Source organism: Phacochoerus africanus, chromosome 14 (genome assembly GCF_016906955.1).
Source record: "Phacochoerus africanus isolate WHEZ1 chromosome 14, ROS_Pafr_v1, whole genome shotgun sequence".
NCBI lineage: Eukaryota > Metazoa > Chordata > Mammalia > Artiodactyla > Suidae > Phacochoerus > Phacochoerus africanus.
The window spans coordinates 58,445,799-58,461,966 of NC_062557.1; the positions used below are offsets into that span (position 1 = coordinate 58,445,799).

A 16,168-nucleotide genomic window follows, 5' to 3' on the forward strand; every position below is an offset into this window, starting at 1 on the left:
TGTCCCTGGCAGGGTGTTGAACACCAGCAGGCCGAGACATGCTTTAGTAAGTCTGTGCTGAGGGCTGGCTGAACCCCAGTGTCCTCAGCAGACCCTTGGATCTGGGCTGTGCATCCGGGGGCTTCTTACCAGGCCTGCTGGTATGGCAGTGAGATCTGGCAGCTTTGCTTTCGTTCGGTCGGATTCCTGGGAGCCGTGTCCGCAGGGCTTGGCTGTTCCTGGCTGCGCGCCAAGCAGTGGTGTTCTTGGAGAGAGGAGTGGCGTGGTGCCCGGCCCCCAAGGGCACTGCGGGGATCCCATCCGGCAGGTGCGGTCTGGGGCCTCTGCTGAAGTGGCGGGCGGGCGGGCGGGCAGGGAGCTGGCGGGAGAGCCTGGCCTCCACATTCCTCATTCGCTGCTGTGCTGAATCATGTTCGTCCTCCACAAAGAGAAACCTTCCTTTTTACCCTCTGCTGCTCCGTGACCGGGCTGGGCTCAGGCATTTCCAGTGATGCCGATGCAGAAGGAGCCCGGGCCAGGGCCTGCTCTGCTGGTTCCCAAAGCCAGGGACACGGTTGGTTCTGCATGGCCAGGCCTGGGGCCAGGCCAGCTGTTCTGACTGCAGGTCTGGTGGGGACCTGCTCAGAGCTCACCAGGAACTATCTCTCTGGTCAGAGCTCCTGAAGTAGCCTGGGCTCCACCCGGGACCCCTAGCCTTGGTGTAACCCCAACTTGGTCCCCTGGGGCACCTCCTTCCCCCTTCCCCCAAGTCATTTCATTTCCAAGTGCACTTTTTCAGGCAGAGGCCAGAGACCACGTACTGGGCACAGGAAATCCATGTCGAGTGGATTTGAAGCATCTCTTCAGACACACTTCTCCCCAGCCACTGCCCCCGATGTCCTCACTTAGGGACCAGCAGGTTCTGGCTCAGATATCTTGAGTCATCCTTCCAGTAACCAGAGGGCTTGGTACTGTCACTCCTCCTTATTTTAGGGTTCCAGCGGCTCCCCCTGCGCCCCCACCCACCCCCCACACCTGTAGGTGGGAGTCACCTGCAGAAGGGTTATCCAGCCGATGAGGGTTTCTCTGGCCTCCCATCAGGGTGCCCAAGGGTGGAGTCGTCCAAGGAGACCCCCCAAAAGTGAGGGGGTCTCAGCCAACCATGTACACCCCCCCCCTTTCCCACCGAGAGCAGCACCATGGATGACTCTGAGTTAAATGACACACACTCCCTATGTTCCACCCCCTGGCCTGCTGGCTGTGTCACATCCACTCTGAGGAGAAACTGGGGTGGCGGGGAGTTATCTCAACAGCTGACTCCGTCACTGTCACTGAAGGAGTGCTGTTCCGATGAGCACGGTGACCTTGGCAGGCCAAGTGGGGCCAGTGGCCGGGCCTTTGCAGCCGCTCCCCCACCCCCCAACACCCCCACTGGCCTGAGCAGAGCCCACGTGGCTCTCTGGGAGCATTTCCCAGCTTTTTTTTTTTTTTTTTTTTAACTTTTATTAGCTCAAACTCCTGGCTGCTGCAGCCATATGGAGTTCTGCCGACGGCTGCTGCTCAAGGGATGTGGCATTTTGATGTTTCTAACTTAATCTTAACCAGGATAGACGCAGGAGCTGGGCAAGAGTGGAAAATGTCAGTGTGTTTCCTGCAGGGTGGCCTCACGCTGGGCCTGGGGTCTGTGCCCACCTCCGAGGCTGCCCCTGCCCGCTCTGTCCTCCCATCCTTGCCTGTTCTGCCGCTCTCCTGCCCGCCGGCCTCCAGCGCCTTCCCAATGTGTCCCCCTTTCCCTGGGCGAGAAGCCGGCTTTTCCTCTCTGTTAGTCTGCCTGCTCTGGGTCAGCTTCCCTCGTAGCCCGCCCCCCAGCCTCCCCGGCAGGAAGGCAGGCCGCGGGGCCATGAGAACTCGGAGGGGGTGAGAAGGGGGTCTCGAGAAAGGTTTCGTCGCCTGGTCCCGTGGGTCCCCTGGGCCATAGGCAGGCATTGGCGACTCCCCTCCCACCTGCGTGCTGCTTCCCAGTCATGAAGTATTTTCTCCTGTTTATTTTGCTCCTTAAATAGTCTTGTGAGATCAGCAGGATATTGCTTGGTGTCCAAAAGGATGGATTTTCTCTTTCAATATTGTAAAAGCAGGGTGTAAGCATTGTACAAAACGGGAAAACACAGGTGAGCAGCAGTGAGACCTGGAATGATTGATTCTGTTCTTCCAGGCGCCAGGGCTGCGCACAGGAGAAAAGCGGTCGTAGCTGTGCCGCTGCCTCATGAAGGAATGGTGAGGGTCCAAGAGGCTGGTGGCACAAGTGCCTAGGGGGCCCAAGGAAAGGGTTCCATGGGGGTGGTCACCTTCGAGTCCCTGGGAACCTGGGCCCTCAGCTCTGGTCCCAGCTCAAACCCTAACTTGCCAGCCCGCTCCTTTCGTGGCCTCCGTCCCCCCATCAGCAGGTAGCATGAAGGGCTATGTGGCTCAGATGACCTCTGAGGTCCCTGACGCCACCAGCTTCCACCAGCTTCCACCAGGCTCCTGTGTGTCAGGAAGGGACCCCTTCATTCCCACGGGAGCCAGATTCACAATCATTCTCTCATGTCACTCCCTTGTCCCCAGCTTATGCAAGAGCTGGGACCCAGGGAGGGGCTTCTGGAGGGAAGCAGACCCCTGGGGCCCTGGAGCTGACCAACCCCTGCCCAGACTGGCACAAATGCCTCCTCCCTCAGGGCTTCCATGGGAACCAGGCGCCTGGATGGGAGTTGCAGGGGGGCAGCCCCCCAACTTCCTAGTCGGGGCTTTGTCTCACCTGCGCTGACCGGCCCCTCCCAGCGGCCCTGGTGCTCAGACCTGTGCCTCTCCTTGTCCATAACACCTTCCCATGCTCTTGGCCCCTTGACCCCTTGACCCCTTGGCTCCTTGGCCCCAGCATGTTCTCTAAGAGGTACTTTTTCGGTGGTTTGTTTGTTACAGTCACATGTTGAGACAGTGGTGGCCAAGATGAACTAATGCTGGAGGCAGTGGAGCACGGGACCAGGGCCTGATGAGAAGGTGGTCCCATGAAGGGCCTGTTTCGTCAGCTCACTGCCCCCACAGTAGAGTATGGCCACAGCCCAGCTCCTGGCAGCCAAGGACTTTGGGGGTGTGCAGGCCATTCAGTGGGTCCAGATGACCCTAGGAAGCCTCATCAGCTCAGTTTCCCTCCTGGGGGAGGTGTAAGGCAGCTCCTAGGCCAGATGGTGCCTTTGTAAGAAGTAGAAGACCCCTCTCCAGTGGCAGAGACAGAGGGAAGGCTTGGTGAGTTCAGCCCCACCCAGACACCCTTGTGCAGTGCACATCCTACACAGCTGTACTTGGCAGCCTTGGTGAAGGTGCACAGAAGATCAGTCTTTATCAGCTGAGGCCAGATGGCAGGCATCTCTTCTCCCATGTGTCCCCTCAGGCACAGTCTTCCCAGGTCACCTAAGGCAGGGGACAGTGCGATGTCAGCCAGAACATGATTTCTGCCTCCGAGCTGGACGCTTGCCTTCTTCCTCCTGAATCAGAGAGCTGAAGCAATTGAGCATCTTCTGGAAGGTTCCAACTCAACCCTTCTGCCTCTCCAAGGGCGTCTGTCAGAATCAAAGACACTTTCAGTGGGGCTGGAGTCGGGCCCAGTGGGACACAGGGACATCAGAGAGCCCTTCCTTGCTGGGCTCCCACGGACTCCAGCCCCCACCATGTCCTGGGGACACAGGAATTCCCCTCCAGCTTCCCAGACTGTTTGCATTCCCGCCTCTGCCCTTTCTTGGGGAAATAAGGTCAGGATGCTTCCCACCCCCAGTGAATAACCTCCACGTCTCCAGATAAAATAACTCCCTTCGGTTTAGTTTTTCCTGGAATAAGCTTTCGGTTTCCTGAACTTCTAACTGTTCTCAACTGCAGATCTGGGTTCTCCATTTTGGAGTTGTGGGTTTTCAGAGTAAAAACTCTGTGGGGTTTCCAAACAGCTGCCAGCCCAGACACCCTCAGGAGTGGGGAGGTTCTTGGATGTGGAAACTCAGACTCGAAAGGTTCCACGTTACCTGCTCCAAGAATTCCCGTCTCTGCAGAAACCGCCAGTCAGGCAGGGGGAGAATTAGCAGACATGTTTCTGGTGTGAGCCATCTCAGGAAGGCTGGTCTCTGAGCTAGGGCCTTGGAGGGGAGTGCAGGCTGGGGGAGGCGGGGAAGCAGGCCTGAAAGGAGAGGGGGTGTTGGGATGGAATTAGAGAAACAGTTCTGGAAAACAGGCAGGAGTTGGGAACATGAGAGCAGTTGTGTTGCCCCTGGGCCATGCCTTTGTGGGAAGACGGCCACTGAGGGACTCGTGGCAGAAACCTGGGACGCTGGGACCCTGGCGGGAGGCTCTGGGCCTTTACCTGGCCTGTGGCTCCGGCCATTTCGCTTTGCCTGCCTCCACCTCCTGCCTCACCCTCCCAGGAACCCTGGAAACTGTGGACAAACTCGGTGACCTCCCAGAGACCCCACCAAGGCCCCTTCCTCCCCTAAGACACTGCCCGCAGCCCTGGCTTTGCAGCCTTTCAGGCTCACTGGTTTCTCTTGGTGCTGCTGATGGTGCCCCCTGGTTCTTCTTCTTACGGTGCAGTGAGGCCCTGAGCAGAGCAGGTGGGAGGAATCCCCCCACTCCGTCCTTGTTGGGAAGCCCTTGGAGAGGGCGCTGGGCTCCCCCCCACCCCCGGGCCCACCCCTGCCCCCCCTGCCACCCAGGGGAAGGTCTTGGGGAAGCTTTCTCTTAGGCAGGGCCTCGCCCACGGCCATGGACCTGGGGGCCTCCTCCCCCACCTGCACTGCTTCCCTCAGCAGTTGGGCGTGAGCTGGATTCGACTGGACTCCTTGTCCCACGTGACTCATCTCTGCTCACCCAGACTCTTGGAGGCTGGGCCTGGGCCTTGCCTCTGACCTTGAGATTTAAAGTGGTAAAGGCCCCTAGTGTGTATGTGTTGGGGGGGCATGCTGTTGACCTTACGTGAGATCTTGATGAGGCCATCATACCCAGTTTTGGGAGTCTCCATGTCACTGCAAAGGTATTTTTAGATGAGACTAATGTTAAATCAGTTGTTGGAATTGGCGTATGCCCACTGTGGTAGACAGAATAACTGGCCCGCAGGGACCTGCTGTCCAGCTCAGGGAACTCTACTCAATAGTCTGTGATACTCCATGTGGGAGAAGAGTCTGAAAGAGAATGGACGTGTGTGGAGGTATGGCCGAGTCACCTGATTGTACGGCAGAAATTCTCACGACATTGTAAATCAACTATACCTAGTACAACTTTTAAAAATATATTAAACCACTCGACCTTCAGTAAAGCAGATGACCTTCTGTAGTGCCGGTGGGCCTTATCCAATCAGTTGAAGACGTTGAGAGAAAGGACTGGGAGGAATTCTGCCCCCAGGCTGCCTTACAGACTTCAGACTTGCCAGACCTGCCAGTCACTTTTCCTTACACCTCTCTCTCTCTCTCTCTCTCTCTCTTTCTCTCGTTCTTTCTCTTTCTCCCCCCCCCCTGCCCCCCCCCACATACCCCTCTTGGTTCTCTTTCTCTGGAGAACCCTGACTGATGCACTTGTTCTCCAAGGGTTGGTGGATGGGCAGATGGAGTAAGAAACTGCAGGGACCCCTGGAGCCCTCCTGTCACAACGCTCCGGCCCTCGGCTTCTCACTCAAAGAAACGGGCTGTTCCTGTGGAAGCTTGGGGAGCAGGTTGTTGGGAGGTCAGAAAAAGCCTTGATGTCATTCCCCCACCTCCTCTTTGTCACCTCCGTTTCCTTCCGCAACAGACCAAACCTGTCCTTTAACACAGACGACCGTGACACAGAGGGGGACAAATGGGCTTAAATCCTTCACCACAGGGCGTCAGCGGCGGATTCGGATAATTTCCCAGGCAGAGAGATCAGGAAGGTGCGGTGTGGATGACACAGTGCTGAGAATTCCTGGAATGTAGGAGCTGGTGGACCCCCGGGACCGCCGGCCTCAGCCTTCCCGCGGAGTCCCAGTCCCACAGGATGCTCTGGCTGAGGAGGGGCTGGGAGGTAGTACCAACGCCACCCCCTTTGCAGAGTCCTAAAGCCTGCTGGCTGAACCTCCAGTGGGCGAAGGGCAGTGCTGTTTGCCCAACTCCTTGTGTTCCTAAGCCCTCAGGTCCAGGGCCCTCCTCTGCTGGGCTCTCCCACTTTCTGCGGAGAATGAGCTGGCAACATGCTCCGTTATAGGTGGGGAGCTTGGGTGCAGTTGTAGCCGGTGTGCAGGGGGGCCACGTGCCCGGGGGCTCCCGTCCCCGCCCTGGGCAGAGTCTGGGGGGACTGGTGACCACAGGGAGCAGACCAAACCCCCCTTGGGCCTGCTGTGCCTCCCAGCTGATTTTATGCTTTTCTGAAGAGAGAGCCTCATTTTGTTATTTATTTGTTGCCACTGCTGTTTCTTGGATTTTAATTGAATTACACTTGGCAACGGTCAGACATCTGTTTCCAGAGGCCTGTTTTGTGCAGAGGGTGTCATTTTTATAGATTTCAAAGTTAAAACACAAACAACGCGCAGCCATGAAGCCTGGCTTGCTGCGTCCTGGTGGGGAGGCAGACCTGCCAGGCACTTGTCACAGTTAAGGAGGGCCACCTGCCAGGGCCTACAAGCCCTGCAGGGCTGGTGCTCATGGAAGAGCAGGGGGTCAGCGGCTCTGTGACGGGACCAGGGAACCGTCCCCGCCCCTCTGTGGGGTGGGCAAGCAGGCAAGGGCAGTGGTGGCCAGGGCCTTTCCAGCAGCGCCGGGGGCGGGGGAGGGGGGGCGTGGGTGCTAGGCCTTCGGGGGTGACACCCAGCCAGCTGCCCTCGGCTTGGCCACCTGGACCTGGGGGTGCAGGCTTGCTGGCAAGCAGGGCAACACCGGCAGGGTTTTTTCAGGGAGAGGCCAGTGTGGCCGTTGCTTTTATGACTTTTTCGACTTTGCTGTTGGGTGTTTCTAAAGTCTGAGCACATATGTGCCTCTGGCTCCAACCTCAGTGGCTCCCTCCCCGGGACGGGGACAGCCAGACAGACACCTACCTGAGAGCCCCGCCTCCGAGACCTTGGCCACGGTGTCTTGATCCTGGGAGGTTCATGGTGTCCTTGGGGAGTGATTGTGCACACACCCCACACACTCCACACACACTCCACACATCCATACGTACACACACACCCCACACACATATGCATTCACACACAGACACACCAGACACGTATATACACACTCCAAACACGCCATACGCACACCACACACATGTATATACATAAACATACACACATACAGACGCACGTGTGCACAGTAGTTATGGGTGCTTGCTGTTTTCAGTTACATTGAGCTGAAAATTTTAAAGCCTGTTTCCCTAAGACTTTAACCTACAAATGCCATTATTCTATTTATGAAGGTAGTAGATTCAGATGATCATATTTAAGGATGGAGGGCTTTTAGCTTTGTTAACCAAATTTCTTTAGCTATCTTAGTAGTTTTACAAATATATCTAGCTTTCTTTAAGTTTATAAATAGCCATCCTTTTTAAAAAGCAAAACTTTCCCAAGTTCCTAAACAGTTCTTAAAACGTAGCAAATTAAGCTTATAAATAGGGTGAATATTAAGTTCTCTTCAATGGCTCAAAACATGTCACAGACTCTGCCAAGTGCTCCTTCAGCGTTCTGCCTAAATCATGAATCATAAGCCTGAAGTCGCTTCCTCACCGACCTTGTGGGACTGGAGGTGCGGGCCTCGTCTGCTGGGGACTCGGACTTAGCTGATTCTCTAAAATGTTAGGTGTGTCTCAAGAGCCAGATTGACACATTCCCAAGTGTCTGGGCAGCGTTGTTACTCCAGTCAGGGTCCGTCGGCTGCGTCCAGGTCGGACACGTGAGAGGAAGCAGATGAGCCCAGGGCCAAGTGCCTGGTGCCACCGCCAGTGGGTGGTCTTGGCCAGGCCAGCACAGCCCCAGGGGTTTCCTCTTCTTCCAGCCCCCACCCCCGCCCCCGCCCCCAACCCCTCCTCCAGCTCTCCCATCACTGGACTGGGCTAGATTCTGATGGTGATTCCTCCCAACTTCCTTCCCTGTTCTTCCCGTATGCGGCCCCCCCCCCCCAACTTCAGCCGGCTCTGGGATGGCACACAGCCCACACCCTTGGCTCCAGGATGGCGCATCCAAGGCCACGCCAATGATCCCAGGAGCCAGGAGGAGGGTTCCTTAGTGACGGCCTTGCTTCCTGGCACAGAAATCCTGCTCTGGCAGTGCGAACAGATCTCTCTCCTCTGCTTGCATACTTCCGGGGTCTCTGAACTCCCCTCTTACTTTTTTAAAATCGTGGTAAAGTGTAGAGAAGCTGGAACTTACCATTTTAGCCGCTTTTAGGTGTTCAGGTCGGTGGCATTAAGCACGTTCAGGTTGCAGCCATTTCCCCCCCACCCCCGCCGCAGAACTCCTCGCCTTCCCCAAATGAAACTCTGTCCCCGTTAAACTCACACCCTCCACCCCTCCCCCGGCCCCTGGCGCCACCCTTCCACTTTCTGTCTCAGTGGATTTGACTGCTCTGGGGACCTCATTCCACTGGAACCGGACAGGCCTAGTCCTTCTGTGATTGGCCTATTTCACTTAACATCGCGCCCTCAAGGTTCATCCGTGTTGGAGCACGTGTCCGGATTCCCTTCACCACCTGCTTTTAAATGGGAACCGTCTTAGGGCCCATGGTCCCACGGGGTGCATCCCTGACCCGCCAGCCCCACCCGTGGGAGCGGACAGCAAAGGAGAGCCAGTCGGAGTCACACGCACCCAGGGAGGACTCTGGACTGGGGAAGCGGCACGTGGATTTCCGCCGCTCACGGTCCTGTGCTCCTGGCAGAGGTCAGCAGGGGCCGGAGTCGGGGGGTCCCACCCGGCTTCCCCTGACCTTTTCCCTCGGCGTGCTCCTTGGGGAAAGTGCCACCTCTGCTTCCATCAAGTGTATGAGTTTCCTAAGCTGCCGCAATGAAGGCCCCCCGACTTGGAGACTTACAACAACAGAAGTTTACTCTCTCACAGAAGTCCGAGGTCGGGGCGTGGGTGAGCCACGCTCCCTGGAGAGGCCGTGGCGGGAGCGCGGGGGGGGGGGGGGGGGTCATTCTTTGCCACATCAGCTTCCGGAGGCTGCGGCTGCATCACTGCGGTCTCTGCCTCCGTCTTCCTCCCTCCTTCCTCTCTGTGTAACAAGGACACCTTCTCTATAAGGACACCTGTCCTTGGATTTAGGGCCCACCTGGGTAACCCAGGATGGTCTCATCTTGGGATCCTTAATCTCATGCCACCTGCAAAGACCCTCTTTCCAAATGAGACAGGGTTCACGCCTTTACGAGGAGCGTGGACTTGCTGGGGGCGGGCTCCCGCGTAGCACAGGACGTCTGCGTCTGTTCCCCACGTCCTGTGCGTGGCCCCAGGCGTCCCCGCTCCCACACCCCCGGGCTCTGCCCACCTGCCTCAGGGCTGTGTCTTCATTCTGCCAGCAGCTGCCCCGAGTCCGCAAGGTTCTCTGTCTTCCAAGGTCCCCTAGCTTCTCTCCCTGGCTCTTCCTGGGGCTGCATGTCCCTGACAGCACCTGACAGGCCCCTCTCCTCCCCCGGGGAATCCTCAGAGGCAGCCAGAATATCCCGGGGGAGGGGACACAGTCCAGTCACCCAGCGAGGCCGCGGGCCGGCGCTCCAGACTGTATCCCTCCCTCAGAGCGGCGTCTGAAGCTGCAGAGCCGGGAGGAGAGGGGGCGGCCCGCTGCGCCCCTGCTTGGCCTCCGACTAATTCCTCTCCTCAGGAGGACTGCGTCTGATCACAGCCTCATCAGCGGCCCTGCACACGCCGCGGTGGCTTCAGCGCTGAGCCGTGTACCTTTGCTGGTTAATATGCGGGCCTCGCCGCCCGCCTCCCTCCCCCGGCTCTGTTGTTGCAGAACCTCGGCTTCATGCCTGGAGGAGAGAGAGACAGACACAAGCTGGTTTCCCGTGGGGCCTTCCTCCTGGGAAGGGGTTTGAAACCTCGAGCTTCAAAGGGAAGGGGGTGGTGGCGGTTTAAAATAGCATGTGCCTGGCAGCCTCCTATATGGCTTCCCCCAGCTTTCCCCTAAAATACCTGAGGAGACACACCAAAAAAAGATGAGAACTCCTGCACACAAAGCCAGGTGGACAGCCTGGCAAGGCTTTCTCTGGCTCTGAGACAGACGGAGCCGCGCCAGCTCCCCAGAGCAAGGGGGAGCCCCTCCTCCCCAGCCTGGGGAGGTCAGGCCACTGCCCCTTTCCCACACAGTGATGACTTGGGGGTAGAAACAGTTCTGCACACTGCACCCTCCCCATGCACACGTCTCTGCATGTATTCAGAGAAAGGCGCCCTCTGAAGCCACCTCCTCCAGGAAGGCAGGAGACAGGGAAATCCCAGAAGTGTGGCCACTGGAAGTCCAGCATGGCCCATGGACTCTGACAGGCATGGAGGTCCTGGGATATGGACACCACTGCGCATTTCCACGGACTCCATCCCTGGAGTATGAGGGACCCCAGGCCACAGGTGGGCCAAGCCATCCCATCCCAAGGTCAGAGTCACATTAGCTCAATGTCTGGGGTGCGGCCTTGGAGCTCGGGCGCCTTATAAGCCAGAACCTGAAGAGGTGGACTCAGCTTCTACAGAGAGGCAGCCCTGGGACAAGGTCAAAGTTGTGGTCCAAATTCCAATGTGCGGGTGTGGCTTTCACACCAACAAGCAGTCCTCCTTCAACTCAGTTCTGACAGTGTCTGACCCCACAGGCTCAGGCTCTGCCCACAAGGCTGCCCCCACTTCAGATCTCATCACAGTCCAGGTTCTTGTCGCCTGTGCTTCTGACCCGCCTGCAGTAAATGGGACATTCCCGCGACCCTGCCCCTGGGTTGGATTAATTTGCTCGAGTGGTTCAGAAATCAGGAAAACCGTAAATCATGAAATCACTGGTTTATTGTCAAAGGAAATAGCTCAGAAACAGCCAGGTGGGAGACAGCCAGGAGGGCCAGGGTGAGGTGTGGGTAGGACACAGAGCTTCCAGATTCTCTGCAGGTGCTCCACCCTCCACGCCGCCACACGCTCACCAGCCTGGAGTTCTCCAAGGCCCACGCTGTGGAGGCGTTATGGAGGCTCCATCCCATGGGCCAGACCGATTTCATCACTGGCCATTGGTGACAGAGTCTCTCCAGCCCCCTCCCCTCCCCAGAGGTCAGGGGTTGGGACCAAAAGTTCCAGCCTCTAATCACATGGTTGGATCCCCTGGCTACCAGCTGCCATCCTCAGATGACCGAGGGGCTTTCCGAAAGTCACCTCATTAACAAAAAAAATCACTTAAAAAAATCAGCTCATAACAAAAGACACCTTTGTGTCTTTTCATCAGTTAGGAATTCCGAGGGTTTTAGGAGCTCCGTGCCAGAAACAGGACAAAGATATAATAAATCACAACACCGCAGTAGACAGATGACAGACGGAGATCTCGCTAAACTGCCCCGCCTCCAAGCATAAACAAATGGGGTTAGAAAAAACCTGCACATTTGGGAAATACTGTGGAAATACTGTGGACCCTGCCTCTGAGATGATCTATGGCAGGATTGGGGGGGAAATGAACCTTGGGAAAAGAACAAAATGCCACAAAAAGAGGGCGCGCTGAAAGAGGACAACACGGTGAGAAGAAAAAGGAGCTTAACGAGCCAAATAAGAATTGCGAGGATTCGAAAGGCCAGCAGACCTGCAGTCTTTGCTGGAGGCGGAGGGAGTGGCATGGACGGTCAGTGTCGGGAAGGCAGGCCTGGACCCTCCGTGAGAGTGTGTGATGGGAAGAGCACGAGAGCAGATACATCCACAGAGACCCCGAGAGCCAGCGTCGACTTTGCTAGTGAAGAGCCAGGCTGTAACAAGGTCCATGCTTGTGGATGAAAGGCCCTGCACTGGAAGGTAAATTCAAAGAAAATGCCCGCGGCTGGACACATGATGGTAAAAAAATCTTAATAACCACGTGTGACAGGCAGACAAAAAGGCCAGATGCACATGACCCCTTCTTCTGCTCCCACCCGTCTCAGCAAAGTGTTTGCCCACCTGGGTCTCTGGACCTTTTTTAAAAGATTGTTGCTGGAGTTCCCACTGTGGCACAGTAGGTGAAGAATCCGACTGCAGGAGTTCCCGTCTCAGCTCAGTGGTTAATGAACCCGGCTAGCATCCATGGGGACATAGGTTCGATCCCTGGCCTCACTCGGTGGGTTAAGGATCCGGCGTTGTGGTGAACTGTAATGTAGGTCGCAGATGAAGCTTGGATCCCTGGTGGCTGTGGTGTAGACAGGCAGCTGTAGCTCCAATTGGACCCCTACCCTGGGGACCTCCATATGCCGTGGGTACGGCCCTAAAAAGACCAAAAAAAAAAAAAAAATCCAACTACAGCATCCTGAGTCGCTGAGGAGACAAGGGTTTGACCCCTGGCCCAGCACAGTGGGTTAAAGGATCCAGCGTTGTTGCATCTGGATCCAGTCCTGGGCCCGGGAACTTTCATATGCCTCAGATGCAGCCATAAAAATATAAACAAATAAGTAAAAGTTGTTGCAGAATACACATCACGTCACATAAAATTTACCGTCTTAACTGTTTTTAGTGTTCACTATTGTTAGGTACATTCACATTGCTGTGCAACCGTCACCACCATGCATTTCCAGAACTTTCTCATCTTGGAAAACTGAAACTTTAAACAACATTTACAACAATGCCCATTAAACCACAGCTGCCCAGCCCTCTCGCCCGAAGCCCCTGGCAACCACCACATGACTCTGTGAACTTGACTCCTCTGGGTACCTCCTCTGAGTGGACTCATCCTTTTGTGCCTGATTTCTTTCCTTTGGGGTAATGTACTCAAGGCTCATCTGCAGTGTAGCACGTGTCTGCTTTTCTTCCTTTTCATGGCTGAATAATATTCCCATTGTCTACATAGACCACATTCCATTTATCTGTAGAAGATGATGGACACTTGGGTTCTCTCCACCTTTTGGCCATTTTTGCGAATAATACTGCTGTGAACATAAGGGTAGAACTATCTGTTGGAGACCCTGCCTTCAGTTCTTTGGGGTATGTACCCAGAATCGGAGGTGCTGCGTCCTAAGATAATTCTCTTTTTGCTTTCTTGAGGAATTGCCGTAGTGTTCTCCACGCAGCTGCACCATTTTCCATCCCCACCAGCAATGCATACCAGCTCCATTTGCTGCACAGCCTCATCAGCTCTTGTCATTTTCTGATTGGGGTGGGGTTGGGAGTGGTTGGATCTAGGAACCGAATAAACCAGGAAAGTTCATACAATTTATATTAGGAAGGAAGGGCTGGGTCCTGTGAGGGTTTGCAGGGTGATGAGAAATTGAGGGACAGTTGGAGTCATGGGAGAGATACAAGGAAGGGGTGTTAGGAGTTTGGGGGGGTGTCACGAAGGGATGCCCTTGTGGTGACCTTGAGAGATTGCTGAGAGGCATCAGTTCCTCTTCAGGCTCCCCTGAGCGCTGCACTGACGTTCCTAGAAGGGCAGTGCGCTGGGACCGCACAGGAGAGGCAGCTAGAGGTTAGTGGCAAGACAATCCTCTGGACGAAAGGGCAGAAAAAACAGTAAGGACCCAAAAATCAAGTGGCCTCAGAGTCAGCTGCCGGCATTTTGGAGGGACTTTCTCTCTGCCCTGGTTGCCTTCAAGCATGACGTTAACGTAAAGGATTTTTCCAGGTTAGAGCTCAGAAACTAACCACCCCTGTATTCCCTTCGAGCGAAAACTTGTTCTGAATGAAGTTCTCTGGCAGCACAGGGCACGAGGTACAGGCGTGGAGCAGCTCCAGGGAAGGGCTGGGGTGTGGCCCCAGCTCAGTCCCAGTGACTTGCAAATCTGTGTCCAAACCTGAATGCAAAGGGCCAGAGTTCATCACCATCGGCAGAGTAGCTTCAACATTAAAAACAAAGCAAAAAAACCCCACAAACCTGCATCTAAAACCTCCAATTAATTCCCATCATGGCTCAGCAGATTACCAACCTGACCAGTATCCATGAGGATGCGGCTTTGATCCCTGGCCTAGCTCAGTGGATTAAGGATCCGGTATTGCTATGAGCTGTGGTGTAGGTCACGGACACAGCTGGGATCCCGCATTGCTGTGGCTGTGGTGTAGGCCAGCAGCTATAGCTCCAGTTCAACCCCTAGCCTGGGAACTTCATATGCCTTGGGTGCAGCCCTATAAAAAAAAGGAAATAATAATAGTAATTATAAAACCTCCAGTTATACCCACAAAGGCCAAGAAGGGGAGGAGCGGGCAGGCAGGCTAGCAAGTGACAAAAGGCCCCGATGACCCTCCAACCCCAACTACTGCCTAGGTCCTGTTCTGTCCCCTCAGATGCTGCCCTGGGATTGATGTCAAGCTCTGGGCATGGGCTGCACGTCCCCTCCCGGACCCCCCCCCCCCCCCCCCGCCACTAAAACTACACCTGCATCAACAGGGCGCCTCCCTGAGGGTCAAGTAATGGAAGAGGGAAGAGCGAGAGCTCTGTGTCGAGTGGGACATGAAGGAAAGGCCTTGGGCAGGAAACCCTTCCCGGGGCTACCGGGCTCCTAGACTGGCCCCCTGCCCTCAGGAAAGCCCCCCTCTCCCATTCTTCTAACCCCGTGGTTCTCAAACTGTTTTCAGTATCAAGATACCTCTTTGTACATTTTTATCTCTCTTTTTTTTCTCTTTTATAGCCACAGCATGTGGAAGTTCCCGGGCTAGGAGCTGAATTGGAGCCGTATCTGTGGCCTACGCTGCAGCTTGTAGCAATGCTGGATCCTTAACCCACTGAGCGAGACCAGGGATTGAACCTGCATCCTCACAGACACTATGTCAGGCTCTCAACCTGCTGAGCCACAATGGGAACTCTGTATCTCTTTTAAAAATGGAGATACGGAGTTCCTGTTGTGGCGCAGCGGAAACGAATCTGACTAGGAACCATGAGGTTGCAGGTTCGATCCCTGACCTCGCTCAGTGGGTTAAGGATCTGGCATTGCCACAAGCTGTGATATAGGTCACAGACGCGGCTCAGATCCTATGTTGCTGTGGCTGTGGTGTAAGCCAGCAGCTGTAGCTCCGATTTGACCCCTAGCCTGGGAACCTCCATGTGCCACGGGTGTGGCCCTAAAAAGAAAAAATTAAAAAAAAATAAAATGGAGACACAGTGGACATATAACATCGTTTGAGGCTCATAATGTAGTGATTTGATATGTTTATGTTGCAATATGGTTTCTATTGTAGCTTTAGCTAATACCACTCTCTTGTCACAAAATATCATTTTTTCTAGTGCTGGTAACAATTAAGGTCCAGTCTCAGCCAGGTGGATCTTTATAATAGTTTTGTTGTCTCTAATGGCTGTAATTAGTCTGTAGGACCGATTTATCTTCTAGTTGAAGTATGTACCCAGATCCAACCATACATTAAAAGGATTGTACATCATGATCAAGTGGGATTTATCCCAGGGATGCAAGGGTTCTTCAATATCCGCAAATCCTTCGGTGTGATACACCACACAAACAAACGGAAGAATAAAAACCCGGTTATCCTCTCAGTAGATGCAGAAAGAGCCTTTGACAAAATCCAACACCCGTTTCTGATAAAAACCCTTCAGAAAGTGGACCTAGGGGGAACCTACCTCAACATGATAAAGGCCATCTATGGCACACCCACGGCGAATGTCATTCTCAATGGTGAAAGGCGGAGAGGATTCCCGCTGAGATCAGGAACAAGACAAGGATGCCCGCTCTCGCCACTACTCTCCAACATAGTTTTGGAAGTTCTAGCCACAGCAATCAGAGAAGTAAAAGAGATAAAAGGAATCCAAATTGGAAAGGAAGAAGTAAAACTATCGCTATTTGCAGATGACATGATACTGTACCTAGGGAATCCTAAAGACTACCAGAAAACTGTGAGAGCTCATCCAAGAATTTGGCAAAGCCGCAGCATACAAAATTAATACACAGAAACTGACGGCATTTCTATACACCAGCAATGAAAGATGAGAAAGAGAAATTAGGGGAGTATGTACCCAGAAACACCATCTCCCTTTCCCCCACCTCCAGCCCCCAGCCACTCTGTTTCTTGAGTTCGGTTCCTTTTATGTTTAACATATAAGTGAAATCACACAGTGTT

At 54.7% G+C, this 16,168-nt stretch overlaps 1 protein-coding gene and 1 long non-coding RNA gene across 2 annotated transcripts in view; one reads left to right on the forward strand and one right to left on the reverse strand.

Moving 5' to 3' along the window:
- LRRC75A (leucine rich repeat containing 75A) overlaps positions 1 to 16,168 on the forward strand; it is a 37,976-nt gene that overhangs the window by 4,530 nt on the left and 17,278 nt on the right. The gene's annotated exons all lie outside the window — the stretch shown is intronic.
- On the reverse strand, positions 2,010 to 4,671 carry LOC125115195 (uncharacterized). The gene is made up of 2 exons (XR_007131997.1): positions 4,029 to 4,671; positions 2,010 to 3,575 (listed from the first exon to the last, which is right to left on the reverse strand). It is a non-coding gene; the product is annotated as an uncharacterized LOC125115195 (long non-coding RNA).